This window comes from Cannabis sativa, chromosome 3 (genome assembly GCF_029168945.1).
Source record: "Cannabis sativa cultivar Pink pepper isolate KNU-18-1 chromosome 3, ASM2916894v1, whole genome shotgun sequence".
NCBI lineage: Eukaryota > Viridiplantae > Streptophyta > Magnoliopsida > Rosales > Cannabaceae > Cannabis > Cannabis sativa.
The window spans coordinates 38,654,935-38,671,487 of NC_083603.1; positions in this window are offsets into that span (position 1 = coordinate 38,654,935).

Below are 16,553 nucleotides of genomic sequence, written 5' to 3' on the forward strand. Positions count from 1 at the left end.
ACAGTGATCCAAATCTGGAGTCGAGATTTGGGTAACGGGTCCTGGAACAGACCAGTGGTCGGTGTCTAAATTTGGGACTCAGACTAGGACTAGAACCCAGACGAAGAACCAAACTCGAACCCAGAACTAGACCTTGGACCCAAAATTAGAACCAGAAGAAGAATTGCCGAACCTGGACCATTGACGAAGACTACGACCGTGACTAGGACCCGGACCCTCACCTAGCTTCAGACCCAAATTGAGACACGAACTCAGGCCCCGACACAGTCGTGTACACAGAAAGGAACTGAGAGCCGGACCTGGACCTAAATCTTGGACACGATCCCAAACATATACTTGGACCTAGATAGGGCTCCGGATATGAACCTCGACTCGGACCAAGACACAGACTTGGATCGAAATGCTAGACCTAGATCAAGATCGAGATCCTGACCCAGACCCAAACTTGGACCCGCACTCAAGACCCCAACTTGGACCTGGACCCGAACATAGACCCAGATCGGGGTCCAGACCTCGACACAAACATGGACACAGAGTCGGACCCGAACTCAAACCCACACCTAAAATCAAACGCAAAGTTAGACCCAAACCTGGACAAAAACTCGAACCCAGACCAGGATGAGAACCAACGACTTAGACCAAGAACTGAATCCAAACTCATATCGGGAATGGAACTTGGGACTCGGACCCAACCTAGACCAGGACCCAGGACGCGAACCCACACCCGGAAACTGATCTGGACCTAGATTGAAATCTGGACCCGAACCCTAACTCAGACGAGGACTCGAATTACGACCTGAACTCAAACCCAAACTCGAAGTTAGAATCGTAAATCAAACTATAACCGAACTAGGACTAGGACCAGGACCTAAACCATAACCCAAACCTAGATCAAAACCCAGAGAGAGACCTAAACCCGAACCGAGTGTAGGACTCAAACCCAAACCTAGACCGGGACCCAAACCTACACAATAACTGGGACCTGGATCAAGAATCAGGATAGGGAACTGGGAAACAGAACTAGGACCAGGACCTAGTACCCGACCAGAACCCAAACTTGAACCTAGGACCCAGCTCGTGACCGGGCACCAGAAATGGAACCAGACTGGGATCCGAGATTGGGATCTAGATCTGGACTTGGGGCTTGGACAAACCTATAGTCGGTGTCTGGATTTGGGACCAAGCCCTGGACCCAAACCCTGACAAGGACCCGAACCCACACTTGGACCCGAACCCAGTCCTAAACCCAAAAGTGGACACGAACCCGTACCCTGTGACCTAAAATTGGAACAAAAAGCGGAAGTTTACCGGGACTGGAACTAGGACTTGGACTTGGAATTATAATAGAAATTGAACCTAGATCCAGAACCGTAATCGGACTAGGACACGGACTTTAAATTAGACCTAGACCTGAATTGGGAGCCGGACCCGAATCCCAACACAAACCTGGACTTGGGACCCGAACCCGAACATGAACTCAAACCCAAGCATGGAACCAGATTAGGGACACAGAACAATGGTTGGGACCTAGAACCGCACCCAAGTCACGATCTCGAACCCAAACTTTGAAATGGGACCTGAACCTGAACAAGAACCAGAACCAGAACGAGACCCGTGACAGTGATCCAAATCTTGACTCGCGATTCGGTTAACGGGGCCTGGAACAGACCAGTAGTGGGTGTCTAGATTTGGGACTCAAACTAGGACTAGAACCCAGACGAAGAACCAAACTCAAACCTAGTACTAGACCTTGGACCCAAAATTAAAACCCGAACAAAAATTGTCGAACCAGGACCTTAGAACAAGACATGGACCGTGACCAGGACCCAGACCCAGACGTAGAACTGAACGCAGACCTAGCCTCAGACCCAAACTGAGACAGGAACTCGTAACTAGCCACGGTCGTGTACCCAGACCGGAACTAAGACTCGGACCTGGACTTAAATTTGGGACACGATCCCAAACATAGACTTGGACCTAGATAGGGATTCCGATATGAACCTACACTCGGACCAAGACCCAGACTGAGATCGAAATGCTGGACCTAGATCTGGATCGAGATCCTGACCAAGACTCAAACTTGGACACGCACTCGGGACCCGAACTTTGACCTGGACCCTAAGCTAGTCCCAGATCGGGGTTCAGACTTGGACACAAACACGGACACAGACTCCGACCCAAACTCAAACCTACACCTAGAATTAGACCAAAAGCTAGACCAGGACCTGTACCCAAACTCGAACCCAGACCAGGATCAGAACCAAGGACCTATACCCAAAACTGAATCCAGACTTAGATCGAGATTGGAACTTGGGACACGGACCCAACCTAGACCAAGACCCAAGACGCGAACCCACACCCGTAGCCTGATGTGGACCGAGACTGAAATCTGGACCCAAACCAAAACTCAGACCAGGACTCGAACTCCGACCCGAACATAAACCCAAACTCGAACTAAGAATCGCAAATGGAATTATAACCGAACTAGGACTAGGACTCGAACTCGAGCCTAGACCGGGACCCAAACCCAGACAATAATTGGGACCTGGACCCAGAATCAGGATAGGGACCTGGGAAACAGAACTAGGACCGGGACCTAGTAGTCGACATAGATCCGAACTTGAACCTAGGACACAGCTCGTGACCCGGCACCAGAAATTGAACTAGACTGGGACTAGAGATTGCGATTCAGATCTGGACCCAAGGCTAGGACAAAACCCGTAGTCGTCGTTTGGATTTGGGACCCAGCCCTGGATTTGAACCCTGACAAGGGCCCGAACCCACACTCGGACATGAACCCATTCCGAAAAACGAAAGTGGACCCGAACTCGTACCCTGTGACCCAAAATTGGAACAAAAACTGGAAGTTCACCGGGATACGAACTAGGAATTGGACTTGGACTTGGAATCATAATTGAAATTGGACCTAGATCCAGAACCGTAACTGGACAAAGACCAGGACTCTAAATCCGACCTAGACCCGAATTGGGAGCCGGACCTGGATCCCAACAAAAACCTGGACTCGGGACACGAACGCGAACCGGAACTCAAACACAAACATGGAACCAGACTAGGGACACAGAACCAGGGTGGGGACCTAGAACTGCAACCCAGTCTCGATCTCGTACCCAAACTCTGAAATGGGACCTGGGACGTGAACCAGATCAGGCCGAAACCCGTGACAGTGATCCAGATCTTGACTCGGGATTCAGGTAACGGGGCCTGGAACAGACCAGTAGTCGGTGTCTTGATTTGGGACTCAAACTAGGACGAAAACCCAGACGAAGAACCAAACCCGAACCCAGACCTAGACCTGGGACCCAAAATTAGAACCTGAACAAGAATCGCCGAACCAGGACCCTAGAACAAGACAAGGACCGTGACCAGGACCGGGCCCAGACGTAGAACCGAACACAGACCAAGCCTCAGACCCAAACAGAGACTGGAACTCGGGCCCGCACACGGTCGTTTACCCAAACTAGAACTGAGACCCGGACCTGGACCTAAATATGGGACACGAACCCAAACACAAACTTTTTCCTAGATAGGGATCAGGATACGAACCCGGACTAGGACCAAGTCCCAAACTGAGATCGAAATGCTGGACCTAGATCTGGACCAAGATCTTGACCAAGGCCCAAACTTTGACCTGCACTCAGGACCCGAACTTAGACCTGGACCCGAACCTAGACCCAGATCGGGGTCAAGACCTGGACACAAACACGGACACCGACTCTGACCCGAACTCAAACCCACACCTAGAATCAGGCTTAAAGGTAAACCCGGACCCAGACCCAAACTCGAACCCAGACAAGCATCAGAACCAAGGACTTAGACCCAGATCGGGATTGGAACTTTGGACTTAGACCCAACCTAGACCAAGACCTAGGACGCGAACCCACACCTAGATCCTGATCTAGGCCTAGACCTCGACCCTGGACACGAACCCACACCAGGAGCCTGATTTGGACCTAGACTAAAATCCAGACCCGAACCCAAACTCAGAACAGGACTCGAACTCCGACCTGAACTCAAATCCAAACTCGAACTCAGTATCGAAAATGGAACTAGAACCGAACTAGGACTACGACCTAAACCCAAACCTGAACCGAGATAAAAACCCAGACAGAGACCTAAACACAAACCGAGAATAGGACTCGAACGCTATACTAGAATCGCAAATCGAACTAGAACCGAACTAGGACTAGGACCAGGACCTAAACCATAACCAAAACCCAGATCAAAACCCAGACAGAGACCTGAACACGAACCGAGAGTAGGACTCAAACCCGAACCTAAACGGGGACCCATACCTACCAAACAACTGGGACCTGGATCCAGATTCAGGATAAGGACCTGGGAAACAGAACTAGGACAAGGATCTAGTACCTGACCAGAACCCAAACTTGAACCTAGGACCCAGCTCGTGACGGGGCACCAAAAATGGAACAAGACTGGGATCCGAGATTGGGATCCAGATCTGGACCTGGGGCTTGGACAAACCCGTTGTCGGTGTTTGGATTTGGGACCCAGCCCTGGACCCAAACCCTGACAAGGACTCAAACCCACACTTGCACTGGAACCCAGTCCCAAACATAAAAGTGCACATGAACCCGTACCCTGTGACCCAAAATTGGAACAAAAACCGGAAGTTTATTGGGACTGGAACTAGGACTTGGACTTGGAATTATAATAGAAATTGGACCTAAATCCAGAACCGTAACCGGACCAGGACTCGGACATTAAATCAGACCTAGACCTGAATTGGGAGCCGGACCCGAATCCCAACCCAAACCTTGACGCGGGACCCGAACCCGAACCTAAACTCAAACCCAAACATGGAACCACACTAGGGACACAGAACCAGGGTCGGGACCTAGAACCGCACCCCAGTCACGATCACGAACCCAAACTTTGAAATGGGACCTGGACTTGAACCAGAACCAAAACCTGATCAAGACCCGTGACAGTGATCCAAATCTTGACTCGGGATTCGGTTAACGGGGCCTGGAACAAACCAGTAGTGGGTGTCTAGATTTAGGACTCAGACTAGGACTAGAACACAGACGAAGAACCAAACTCGAACCTAGTACTACACATTGGACCCAAAATTAAAACCCGAACAAAAATCGCCGAACCAGGACCTTAGAACAAGACATGGACCGTGACCAGGACCCAGACCCAGACGTAGAACCGAACTCAGACCTAGCCTACGACCCAAACTAAGATAAGAACTCGTAACCAGACACGGTCGTGTACCCAGACCGGAACTCAGACTCGGACCTGGACCTAAATTTGGGACACGATCACAAACACAGACTTGCACCTAGATAGGGATTCCGATAAGAACCAGGACTCGGACCAAGACCCAGACAGAGATCGAAATGCTGGACCTAGATCTGGATCGAGATCTTGACCAAGACCCAAACTTGGACCCGCACTCGGGACCCGAACTTTGACCTGGACCTTAACCTAGACCCAGATCGGGGTCTAGACCTTGACACAAACACGGACACAGACTCCGACCCGAACTCAAACCCACATCTAGAATCAGACCAAAAGCAAGACCAAGACCCGGACCCAAACTCGAACCCAGACTAGGATCACAACAAAGGATTTATACCCAAAACTGAATCCAGACTTAGATCGGGATTGGAACTTGGGACTCTGACCCAACCTAGACCAAGACCCAAGACGCGAACCCACACCCGGAGCATGATGTGGACCTAGACTGAAATCTGGACCTAAACCAAAACTGAGACCAGGAGTTTGAACTCCGACCCGAACACAAACCCAAACTCGAACTAAGAATCACAAATGGAACTAGAACCGAACTAGGACTAGGACAAGGACCAGTACCTAAACTCAAACCCGAACCTAGATCAAAACCCCGACAGAGACCTAAACCTGAACCGAGACTAGGATTCGAACCAGAACCTAGACCGGGACCCAAACCCACACAATAATTGGGACCTGGACCCAAAATCAGTATAGGGACCTAGGAAACAGAACTAGGACCGAGACCTACTAGCCGACCTAGATCCGAACTTGAACCTAGGACCCAGCTCGTGACCCGACACCAAAAATTGAACTAGACTCGGACTCGAGATTGTGATTCGAATCTGGACCCAGGGCTTGGACAAAACCCGTAGTCGGTGTTTGGATTTGGGACCCACCCCTGGATTTGAACCCTGACAAGGGCCCGAACACACAACCATACCTGAACCCAGTCCCAAATCTGAAAGTGGACCCGAACTCGTACCCTGTGACCCAAAATTGGAACAAAAACTGGAAGTTGACCTGGATTGGAACTAGGACTTGGACTTGGAATCATAATTGAAATTGGACCTAGATCCAGAACCGTAACTGGACCAAGACCTGGACTCCAAATCCAACCTAGACCCGAATTGGGAACCGGACCTGGATCCCAACCAAAACCTGGACTCGGGACCCGAACCCGAACCTGAACTCAAACACAAACATGGAACCAGACTAGGGACACAGAACCAGGGTCGGGACCTAGAACTGCACCCCAATCTCGATCCCGTACCCAAACTCTGAAATGGGACCTGGGACCTGAACCAGAACAAGGCCGAGACCCGTGACAGTGATCCAGATCTTGACTCGGGATTTAAGTAACAGGGCCTGGAACAGACCAGTAGTCGGTGTCTTGATTTGGGACTCAAACTAGGACGAAAAACCAGACGAAGAACCTAACCCGAACCCAGACCTAGACATAGGACACAAAATTTGAACCTGAACAAGAATCGTCGAACCAGGACCCTAGAACAAGACAAGGACCGTGACCATGACCGGGCCTAGACGTAGAACCGAACACAGACCTAGCCACACACCCAAACTAAGACTGGAACTCGGGCCCGCACACAGTCGTGTACCCAAATTGGAACTGAGACCCGGACCTGGACCTAAATATGGGACACGATCCTAAACACAAACTTTGACCTAGATAGGGATCCGGATACGAACCTAGACTCAGACCAAGTCCCAAACTGAGATCGAAATGCTGGACCTAGATCTAGACCGAGATCTTGACCAAGACCCAAACTTGGACCCGCTCTCAGGACCAGAACTTAGACATGGACCCGAACCTAGACCCGAATTAAGGTCAAGACCTGGACACAAACACGGACACCGACTCTGACCCGAACTCAAACCCACACCTAGAATCAGGCTTAAAGGTAAACCCGGACCCAGACCCAAACTCGAACCCACACCAGGATCAGAACCAAGGACTTAGACCCAGAACTGAATACAGACTCAGATCAGGATTGGAACTTGGGACTCGGACCCAACATAGAAAAAGACCCAGGACGCGAACCCACACCAGGTTCCTGATCTGGACCTAGACCTAGACCCAGGACGCGAACCCACACCAGGAGCCTAATCTGGACCTACACTAAAATCGGGACACGAACCCAAACTCAGAACAGGACTCGAACTCCAACCTTAACTTAAACCCAAACTCGAACTCAGTATCGAAAATGGAACTAGAACCGAACTAGGACTACGACCTAAACCCAAACTTGAACCGAGATAAAATCCCAGACAGAGACCTAAACACGAACTGAGACTAGGACTCGAACGCGAACCTAGACTAGGACCCAAACCCACACAATAACTAGGACCTAGACCTAGAATCAGTGTAGGGACCTTGGAAACAGAACTAGGACCGGGACCTAGTACCTGACCCTGACCCGAACTTGAACCTAGGACCTAGCTCGTGACCCGGCACCAGAATTGGAACCAGACTGGGACCCGAGATTGGGATTCGGATCTGGACCCAGGGCTTGGACAAAACTTGTAGTTGGTGTCTGGATTTGGGACCTAGCCCTGGACCCGAACACTAACAAGGACCCGAACCCACACGCGGACCTGAACCCAGTCCCAAACCCAAAAGTGGACCCGAACCCGTACCCTGTGACCAAAAATTGGAACCAAAACAAGAAGTTGACCGGTACGAGAACTAGGACTTGGACTTAGAATCATAAATGAAATTGGGCCTAGATCCAAAACCGTAACCGGACAAGGATCTGGTCTCAAAATCAGACCTAGACCCGAATTGGGAGCCGGACACAGATTCCAACCCCAATTGCAAGCAAATCAATTACCATGGCTCTGAGGCCAGTTGTTGGATATTATTTTACCAGGATCTTAGATCTACTCACAAGTATGTTGTTTAACACCCTAAATATGAACTTTCTAAAACGATAAAATATACACATATAAAGTTAAGAAAACCTTACATTGACGCAGCGGAATTAATGTCTCCTTCCACTCAGATCTCTAACCCTTGTATCCTTTCTGTCGTAGAGTATAATCAAGATCTGAGCCCGAATGTCCTTCTCTTTGTGTCTGATCCTTCACAGTCTTCCAATCTATGATTGAGTTACCACTTGCTGTGTGTGGGCACTTACTCTATCACTAGGTTCGAAATTTAGAAGAATAAAAGAGAGAGAGTGGTTTCGGCCAAGGTATAGAAAAGGGAAGGCTCAGTTTTTCTGAAGAGAGAATTTTCTGTCAGAAGAATAATGAAAACTTATGTAAGCTTGTGATTTGACTAAGCCATCACTTTCTATTTATAGACAACTACTAGGTCTAGGTTAGGAATTATTTGACATTAAAATAATGAAAATATCAATTTGAAATTCCACATAAAGTGGCCGGCCAAGGTGTAGATAATGGGCCCCACTTGATTTTCCCGTTTTCACAAATTTTATTTCTATTTTCTCAAAAACGCTAATTTTCCAATTCTAACCATTTAAATGCCAAAACTAATTATTTAATAACTAAAATAGATTATTAAATAATATTGTCATTTAATTTAATTATTAACTAGACATATAAAGTCCATTAATAAATAAATAAACCTAGAATCTCTTTTCTTTACAATTTTGCCCGTGCTTAGTGAAAATTCACAAATTAGACATAGTCTAACTGTAGAATTATCATTGATTAATCACAAATCAATTATTGAGTCTTACAAGCAGTATGTTCTCAACTAGAATGGGGACCATGGATCTATATGCTGAGCTTCCAATAAGTGAACCGAATTTACTAAGTAAATTCCTACTTATTAATTCTTCGTTGAATCCACTCTTAGAACTTAGAATTGCACTCTCAGACTTATATAGAGCATATTATATGTTCCACGATATAGATATGCTATCTCATTTAACAATTATTATAATCTTATTGTGATCAAAGATCATCTATATAGATGATTTACTTCGAGATGGGATAATTTTACTGTTCTCCACCCTCAATGTATTTTGCCCCTTAAAACACTTAGCTACCTGTAAATGGTGTTTAGTGATCTAAGAATTAGTCAGTTAAACAAGAGCTCATCCATTTACTTCTATTTGCTAAGCTCGAAGGGAATCATCACTTGACTTCTATACACCAGTAGAAGCTATAGATTCCATATTTATGTTCAGCACTCCCACTCAATCATACTATCATGTTCCCAAAATATACGTATCACCCTGACCCAAAAGTAGGCTTAACTAATAAATCGAAGAACATGAATAGTACTCCTGAGTTGAGCCTAAGCATATCAGGATTTAGATTCTTTTAATCTTAAGATCAACTACTGATATTGACTTGGAAAGATATAACGGTAAGTTTGTAATATCTTAACTAAGTTGCAATATCGGTCCAGTCCAATGTATACTCCATACATTCGAAACTTGTATACATTACTAATGTCCTGGAAAGAACATAACACTTACTCCAAGTGTAAGTACACATCATCGTTGATTATCACATTAGTGTAAATCCCAAACACTGATGAAACAGGGACTTAGTCTTTTGATTCATATGATCACAATCACATTCCACTGTGTTGATGATACTGTAATTGTGAATAAACATATGATCTGGATTTAAATGACTTTGTGTGTAAATGTAATAAACATATTAAACCATTATCATGTAAAATTCATGCAAACATAAATTACTTCAAATTTCTAACATTGATAACTACTCAGATTGTAAAGAGTTTTATTTAGGGCATAAAACCCAACAAACTCCCACTTGCACTAACATAAAACAAAGTATGCAAATAAGTCAATCTGATGTCTTGATCTTCAGATCAAGTGTACTGTATTTGAATCCACCCAAACTTCTGGAAACTAGTTCATAAATACACTTATGAAACATCCTTTACTATATGCTTTACTCATCAAGGGATATTGAAATCCTTATTGTTTAAAAGTACATCTGAATAAACAGAAGACATATCTCTCATATTTTAAAATATGTAATTGAGATAATACAGTGTAGACTTTTCTTCAGTAATATAACTTTCTTGTAATTTCGAATTTACAAAGTTATAAGTCTTCTCTGGTAGAGCTTGAATTATTATTGAATAACTCCTCCACCCCCAAAGTAAGCACCTTCTCAAGTATTTCGAATGAGTTGGTAAGATACAAGGATAACTGATATACAGTTCCTTAATATCTAACATATAGATCACTTTCATAAATCTTTCTTGAATATCTTCTAATATTCCTTATTTGATTATATCTCAAATAGCTCCCACTCAATAGCAGATGTCTGGTTAAATAATACTTTTAACCTCTTTATTGTTTGGAGAGTTATCTAGTTGTGACTTTTGTATTAATCTGAAACTTTAAGTTAAGACTAAGTCATCAACATAGCAGACTAGTATTTGAAGTGAAAAATACATGCCAGAGACTAAGTAATCAAAATTAAGATACCATTAAATTTTATGAGGATTAAGAATTCTTGGTTCAAGTCATTCGAATAGACTGAACTAGAGTTCTTTATCTTATTCTCATAATTCTGATAAGTTATACCTATCCATGTGAATGGTTAGAATTGCTTGTCAGTAGTGTTCTTAAGTACCTATCACAAGTGTCAACCTGATGAAGATGGGTATAGAATTTTAAAATTCTCCCACTCAATTAAGGTAGTGTGAAACTTTATCAAAGAACTTTTATAGGTATCAAACTTTTACTACAACAGTAAAACTAAATTTGAACATACAATCAAGATCAAGGATTTATATAGTATGCCTGTGTTGTCTTTTTAGGTGTGTTTTGACAGGTTGGTGCGGTATAGTCACAACCGGGTATTTCGGGCCGAACCGGGTTCGGGCCCAAAATGCAAATTGGATTGAAATATTTGGAATTTTATTTGATAATGAGAAATCTGAAAATTATTTGAGTTTTAATGGGTGTGAGAGGACATTTTTGCCCTTGGTTTATGCTTAGGCTTTATTTGGCCCTAGGGGGCAATTTGGTCTTTTGACCTTTAAATTACATATGATAAAAGATTGAATTTTTGGATAAATGAAAAGAAAATTATGGTTGTGTTTCTCTCTTAGCCGACCCCTCTCTCTCTCTCAAACCCTTTTCTTTTTCAATTTTGATTTTTGAAGAAATTGCTTGGAATTGGCCTTGAATTGAAGCTTTGAGTTTTGTAGATTTTTGCGCTTGTTCTCTGATTTAGTTTGAGGTAACTTTCTCTGGTTTTGATCTGAGATTTATTGCTGAAATTAATTGTTGAAGAGCATGAAAATATGTTGTGGTTGTGGTATTGAATTTGTGATGCGTGTTCTTGGTTGTTGGGGCTGTCTTGAGCATGCTTTAAGCTTTAAATTCATAAGTTTGTATGGGTTAGGTTTGGACAGAAATTAGAGGATTTGATCAGTGTAATTTTTTGTTGTTGAGCTCTGAAATTTATTGTTTGAAGTTGGAGTTCAAGTTCTTGTTAATGGAAATTTGCTTGAGATGTAGCTTAAGCTTTGGAGCTTTGGTTGGATGTTGTTGAAATGTTGGAATTGATGTTGTTAGCTCTCTATTGTGATGATTTATATCTGTAAGAAGTTAATTTTAGGTATGGTTTGATTAAGGTTCGAATATATGGTAAAGTGGGCATGTTTAGACCATAAAATCTGGTTTTCTAGGTTTTTCGAACCCAGTGGCCGCGGCCAGATTTATAGTCGCCGCGGCCATAAAACCTAACAGAGAACCATCTTTTTCCCGATTTTGTTTTGGTCATAACTTTTGACTCGGGACTCCGTTTTGAACATTCTTTACATCGTTGAAAAGCTCGTTCTGAGATCTATATAATTAATTGTATTTTGAATGCCATGATTATATTTTATGAAAGTGGAATTAGGGATTAACCCTAGTTGTGAAATCCCAGGTTGTGTGACTGGGATTACCGGCACCTGATCAGGAGCACCCAGGGGTTTGGAATCTTTGTTATTGCGGGACAACAGGTAAGACAGTAGTTTGCACGTAGAGTATGTGCGGTGGCGCTTATGTTGAATATGATATATGTGAGTAATTGCAACTGGGATTAGGGTTAGTACCCTAACATGAGCGGTTTAATAGCCTAGGGTTATTACCCTAGTGATATATGTTGTGTAATAATATGCCATGTTGGATATATGTATATATTGGGATTTTGAATTATGCGCTTAAGGCATAATTAAACTAGACTCGGTAAGCTAGTACCTTGAGTTTAATTTTAATGCGGTCTAGGGTTATTACCCTAAAATATTGTCAATCCAGTGAAAGCATGAGTTAGGGTTAACACTCTTAGTCAATGTTATCTGAGTATATACAAATGTATTATATGAGTGATTACATAGTGTGCAAGTTAGGGTTATTACCCTAAGATTATATATGTTGTATAAGACATAACTGGGTTAGACCTGGTATATATCATCAGGATAAACCACCGAAAAGAACGTAATACATGGATTACGTATATACATGAATAGGGTTATGTGAGCAAGGCATAACTAGGTTAGGCTCAGTAACCAAAACCGAGGTAAACCCTACTGAGGCCTTACTGTATATAGACGTGTGAGAGCAACACGTAGGTCTACGCAAGGTAGACATAAATAGGCATGTGAGCGTAACATGCAGGTCTATAGCAAATAGACAAATAGTGTAGTTTCACCAATAATTATGTGTTACATATTGAGATTAAGGGTTATGCGTCAAGGCATAATCAAGTTGGACTCAGTAACCAGAACCGAGATGAACTATTCTAAGGCGACCTTATTGTAATTAGACGTGTGACAACAACTCGTAGGTCTACACCATGTAGGTATGAATAGATGTGTGAGCGCAATACATAGGCCTACGCCACATAGACATAAATAGGCATGTGAGTGTGACATGTAGGTCTGTTACACACAGACATATATGAATGGCATTACTATTTAAATAGCATGATGAGCATATTATATTTGTTATGATTTATACTGTCTTGCTGGGCTTGGCTCACGTGTGCTCTACTGTGCGTGAAAGGGCAAAGCTGTTTTTGATCAGCCATGAGTGTAGGAGCTGGACGAGGAATGTATAGTTTTTTGGCCACACTAGACCGAGCGGGTTGGGGTCTACTAGTGTTAAATTTTTGAAACTCTATTTTACCGCTTAGGCCGGCTAACTGAAAGAGACTTGTAATAAAATTTGTAAATATTTTTTTGGGATCCCAACTGTTGTGAAGTTTAAATTATTACATGTTTTATTTTCATTCCGTTTATTGCAAAAGTTTAAATTCTGCGCTATTTTGATTAGTAATTCCGTTTAGGGGATTAGGGTTTCGTAAATAACTTGGGTAGCGTGCCTAATTATTTAGGGCATTACAATTTGGTATCAGAGCGCAAGGTTTTTAAACTTCCTGTAGACCGGCCGAACATGTACATTCATCGTCAGAGAAAAGCTCGACTCATGGTGCAGTAAGTATTGAGAGTAAATACTTTACTATTTATGTGATCATCTATTTACCGCTTTCCATTTTAGGCAGTATGCAAGCATCTAGAGTATTTATGTGTCATGTGATGCCATGCTTTAAATGCTATTTGATTAATAAATATTTATATGGGGTAAATAGATGAGTTAGGGTTTAAGGCAATAAGTGCGTAAGTGTGGTATTGGTGCTTAACTCACTAGGGTTGTTGATTATAGGCGTACTAGTAATGGACCATCCATAATCATCTAGACCACAGGGCGAGCAAGTAGAGACTGGGGCTGCCCAAACCAATCCACCGGCACCGCCTCCACCTCCGCATAATCTGGGGGATAATGTGGGGGTGGGTAATGCTAATCCTCCTGCTGACTGGCAGTAGATGTTTCAAGAAATGCGAAGTGTCGTACTTCGTCAAGAAGAAGAGTTGTGACGACTAATTCAACTGACTGCCCCTATTGATCAAGTGTTACCACCAGGATCGGTGTCAGTGGTGGGTAACCAGGGGTTTGTTATGCCGCATAGAGACTCGGTATTTGAGCGGTTCGTGAAGCTGCAGCCTCCGACTTTTCTGGGAGGTATTGATATAATAAAGGTCGAGTAGTGGATGAGCACTATTACCCGTATCCTCGATATGATGGGGGTGACGGGAACTGAAAGAGTGAACTGTGCAGCATTCATGTTACAAGATCATGCCCACGTCTGGTAGGATATAGTTGTTTGAAGAAAAGTTTTACAACGTCGCTGTGAGAACTTCACACATGGAGGATTTTGTGAAGTTTACTTAGGGAAAAGATGTCAGGAGCCCAATACACAATGGAGTTTGATCGGCTGTCTACGTTTGCTGGTGATCTGGTGCCCAGAGATTTCACCAAGAAACATAAGTATGTGAGAGGCCTGAAAGCCACAATCAGTCGGGACTTGAAGATTACCACTTCACATGACACTTTGTACAAGAAAGTGGTAGAGCTAGCTTTGATTGCTGAGGAGGTTGAGCAACATGTTGCAAAAGAGCAGACTGTAAAGGATGTCATCATGGCATCGAATCTTCCTGCTAGTGGTAATGTCAGTAAGGAGACCGACAATGGCAACCCTGATCACAAACGGAAGGCTGAGGCTTCCAAAGTATCAAGAAGTATTAGAAAGCGTTAGGGAAATTGAGGTGGCCATCAAGGTCAAGGATCCTCTTTCAGATCATATCTAGAATATTCAATATGTAAGATTACCATTAGGGTGAATGACGGGCCAAGGTTGCATACCATATTTGATATGGATTATATGAATCGGATGTTCCAGGATTACCTAAATAGATGTGTGATCGTGTTTTTTGATGACATCTTGGTGAATTCTAGTTATCTTGGGCCTCTTTCTTGGGGCACATAGTAGATAAAGATGGGATCACTGTGGATCTAGACAAAATTGAGGCTTCGGGATTGGCCAACACCAAAATCAGTTACTGGAGTTAGAAGCTTTCTGCGCTTAGCTGGGTATTATCGTTGATTCGTTTAGGATTTTTTCAAAGATTGTTGTACCCTTAACGGAACTGACCTAAAAGAACTTGAAGTTTGTTTGGACTGATTGGTGTGGGAAAAGTTTCATGGAGTTAAAGCAACGCTTGATTACTGCTCCAGTACTAACTCTTCCTTCAGATAAGGAAATGTTTGTGGTTTACTGTGATGCCTCGAGACAAGGTCTCGGCTGTGTGCTTATGCAAGCTGGAAATGTAATAGCCTATGCTTCTCGGCAGTTAAAGGAGTACGAGTAGAGGTACCCTACTCACGATCTAGAACTCGCAACAGTGGTTTTTGCGCTAAAGATTTGGCGGCATTACCTATATGGCGAGAAATGTGAGCTATACACTGATCAAAAGAGTCTGAAATACTTCTTTACCCAGAGAGATTTGAATATTAGACAAAGATGCTGGCTAGAGTGTTGGGTTTTATGCCCTAAATAAAACTCCATTTCAATGTAATCTATTTTATTCAACATCAATAAAGAAACAGAAGTATTTTTCATTAATTTGTCTATGTTTTGGTTCACCTTATCAATTGCTTGTCTATTTGATTTATAAATTCACCTAGACCCGATACCCAAAATTAGAACCTAAACAAGAATTGCCGAACCAGGACCGTAGAACAAGACTAGGACTGTAACCAGGACCCAGACCCAGACCTATAACCGAACACAGACCTAGCTTGAGAGCCAAACTGAGACTGGAACTCGGGCCCGGACACAGTCTTGTACCCACACCGGAAATGAGACCCTAACCTGGACCTAAATCCTTGACATGAACCCAAAAACAGATTTTGACCTAGATATGGATCCGGATACGAACCTGGGCTCAGACCAAGACCCAAACTAGGATCGAAATGTTGGACAGACAAGTATTCGGTGTCTAGATCTGGGACTCAAACTAGGACTAGAACCTAGACGAAGAATCAAACCCGAACCCAAACCTAGACCTGGGTCCCAAAATTAGAACCTAAACAAGAATTGCCCAACCAGGACCCTAGAACAAGTTTAGGACCGTGACCAGGACTAGGACCCAGACCTAGAACCGAACACAAACCTAGCCTCACACCCAAACTGAGACTGGAAATTAGGCTAAAAAACGGTTGTGTACCCAGACCGGAATTGAGACCCGAACCTGCACCTAAATGTGGGACCCGATACCAAACACAAACTTGGACCTAGATAGGGATCCGGATACGAACCTGGACTCGGACAAGGACCCAGACTTGGATCAAATTGCTAGACCTAGATCTGGACCGAGATCATGACCCAGACAAAAACTTGGACCCGCA